We start from the raw sequence: 3,304 nt of genomic DNA on the forward strand, positions 1-3,304 counted from the left end.
CCATTAGGGATATTTGAAAGTGACAAAAGTCATAAGGGGCACCATTAGTAACTTTTGAAAGTGATCCAAGTTGTAAGGGGAGACCAATAGTGATGTCAGAATGAGACCTGAGTCGTAATGGGGGACAATTAGTGATTCCTGAAAGTGACCCGATTTGTAAGGGGGGACGACTAGTGATTTCGGAAAATTACCCGAGTCATAAGGGGGAACATTAATGATTTTGGAAAGTGACCAAAGTTATGAGGGGGGACCATTAGTGATTTCAGAAAAGTGACCCAAATCAGAAGGGGGGACCAATAGTGATTTTTGAAAGTGACACGAGTCGTAAGGGGGGACCATTAGCGATTTCTGCATGTGACCCGATTCATAAGGGTCGGGACCATTAGTGAGTTTGGAAACTGACCTAAATCATGAGGGAGGACCATTAGTGATTTCAGAAAGTGACCCGAGTCGTAATGGGGGACCATTAGTGATTTTGGAAAGTGACCAGAGTCATAAGGGAGGACCATTAGTGATTTCTGAAAGTGACCCGAGTCGTAAGCGGAGACCATTAGTGATTTCTGAAAGTTAACTGAGTCTTAAGGGGGGACCATTAGTGATTTCAGAATGTGACCCGAGTTGTAATAGGGGACAATAAGTGATTCCTGAAAGTGACCCGAGTCGTAAAGGGGGACCATTAGTGATTTTTGAAAGTGACACGAGTCGAAAAGGGGGATCATTAGTGATTTCAGAAAAGTGACCCAAATCATAAGGGGGGACCATTAGTGATTTTTGAAAGTGACACGAGTCGTAAGGGGGACCATAAGTGATTTCAGAAAGTGACCCGAGTCGTAATGGGGAACCATTAGTGATTTCAGACAGTGACCTGAGTTGTAATGGGTGACCATTGGTGATTTTTGAAAGTGACACGAGTTGTAAGGGGGGTCATTAGTGATTTCAGAAAAGTGACCCAAATCATAAGGGGGGACCATTAATGATATTTGAAACTGACACGAGTCATAAGGGGGGACCATTAGTGATTTTTGAAAGTGACACGAGTTATTTGCGGAAACATTAGTGATTTTAGAAAAGTGAGCCGAGTCGTAAGGGGGGACCATTAGTGATTTCTGAATGTTATCCGATTCGTAAGGGGGGACCATTTGTGATTTTGGAAAGTGACCTGAGTCATGAGGGGGACCATTGGTGATTTCAAAAAGTGACCCGAGTCGTAATGGGGGACCATTAGTGATTTCAGAAAGTGACCTGAGTCATGAGGGGGGACCATCAGTGATTTTAGAAAGTGACCCCAGTCGTAATAAAACACTAATGGTCCCCCCTTACAAACCAGGTCACTTTCCAAAATCATTAATGGTCCCCCCTTACGACTCGGGTCAATTTCTGAAATCACTAATGGTCCCTCCTTAGGACTCGTGTCACTTTCAAAAATCACTAATGGTCCCCCTTACGACTCGGGTCACATTCCTGAAATCGCTAATTTCTCTCCTTAAGCCTCAGATCACTTTCAAAAATCACTGAAGGTCCCCTTTACGACTCGGGTCACTTTCTGAAATCTCTAATGGTCCCCCTTATGACTCGTGTCACTTTCAAAAATCACTAATGGTTCCCCTTTCGACTCGTGTCACTTTCAAAAATCAATAATCGTCCCTCCTTATGACTGCAGTCACTTTCCAAAATCATTAATGGTCCCCCCTTACAACCCAGGTCACTTTCCAAAATCATTAATGGTCCCCCCTTACGACTCGGATCAATTTCGGAAATCACTAATGGTCCCTCTTTAGGAATCGTGTCACTTTCAAAAATCACTAATGGTCCCCCTTACGACTCGGGTCCCTTTCTAAAATCACTAATGGTCCCCCCTTACGACTCGGGTCACATTCCTGAAATCACTAATTTTACTCCTTAAGCCTCAGACCACTTTCAAAATTAACTATTGGTCTCCCTTTATGACTCTGGTCACTTTCTGAAATCAGTAATCGTCCCCCCTTAAGACTCGGGTCACTTTCTGTAATCACTAATGGTCCCCCCTTACGACTCGGGTCACTTTTCTGAAATCACTACTGTTCTTCCTTAAGCCTTAGATCACTTTCAGAAATCACTAATGGTCCTCCCTTACGACTCGGGTCACTTTCTTAAATCACTAATGGTTCCCCCTTATGACTCGGGTCACTTTCCCAAATCACTAATGGTCCCCCTTACAACCCAGGTCACTTTACAAAATCACTAATGGTCCCACTTACGACTTGGGTCACATTCCTGATATCACTAATTTTCCTCCTTAAACCCCAGATCACTTTCAAAAATCACTAATGGTCCCCCCATACGACTCGGGTCAATTTCTGAAATCACTAATGCTCCCCCACTTACGACTCGTGTCACTTTCAAAAATCACTAATGGTCCCCCCTTACGACTCATGTCACTTTCAAAAATCACTAATGGTCCCCCCTTACGACTCGGATCACTTATTGAAATCACCAATGGTCCCCCCTTATGACTCGGGTCACTTTCCAAAAACACTAATGGTCCCCCCTTGCGACTCGGGTCACATTCCTGAAATCACTTGAAATCACTCATTTTCCTCCTTAAGCCTCAGATCACTTTCAAAATTCACTAATGGTCCTCCCTTAGAACTCGGGTCACTTTCTGAAATCACTAATGGTCCCCCCTTACGACTCGGGTCACTTTCTAAAATAACTAATGGTCCCCCCTTACGACTCGGGTCCTTTTTCTGAAATCACTAATGTTTCTCCTTAACCCTTGGATCACTTTCAAAATCACTAATGGTCCCCGTTACAACCCAGGTCACTTTCCAAAATCACTAATGGTCCCCCCCCAACCCCAGGTCACTTTCTAAAATCACTAATGGTCCCCCCTTATGACTCTGGTCACTTTCTGAAATCACTAATGGCCCCAATTACAACCCAGGTCACTTTCCAAAATCACTAATGGTCCCCCCTTACGACTCGTGACACTTTCAAAAATCACTAATGGTCCCCCTCACGACTCGGGTCACTTTCTGAAATCACTAATTGTCCCCCCATATGACTGTGGTTTATTTCCAAAATCACTAATGGTCCCCCCCCCCACAACCCCGGTCACTTTTCAAAATCACTAATGGTCCCCTCTTACAACCCAGGTCACTTTCCAAAATCACTAATGGTCCCCCCCACACCCCAGGTCACTTTCCAAAATCACTAATGGTCCCCCCTTACGAATTGGGACGATTTCTGAAATCACTAATGGTCCCCCTCACTAATGGTCCCCCCTTATGACTCGGGTCACTTTCCGAAATCACTAATGGTCCCC

Source organism: Pyxicephalus adspersus, chromosome 10 (assembly GCF_032062135.1).
Source record: "Pyxicephalus adspersus chromosome 10, UCB_Pads_2.0, whole genome shotgun sequence".
NCBI classification, from domain to species: Eukaryota; Metazoa; Chordata; class Amphibia; order Anura; family Pyxicephalidae; genus Pyxicephalus; species Pyxicephalus adspersus.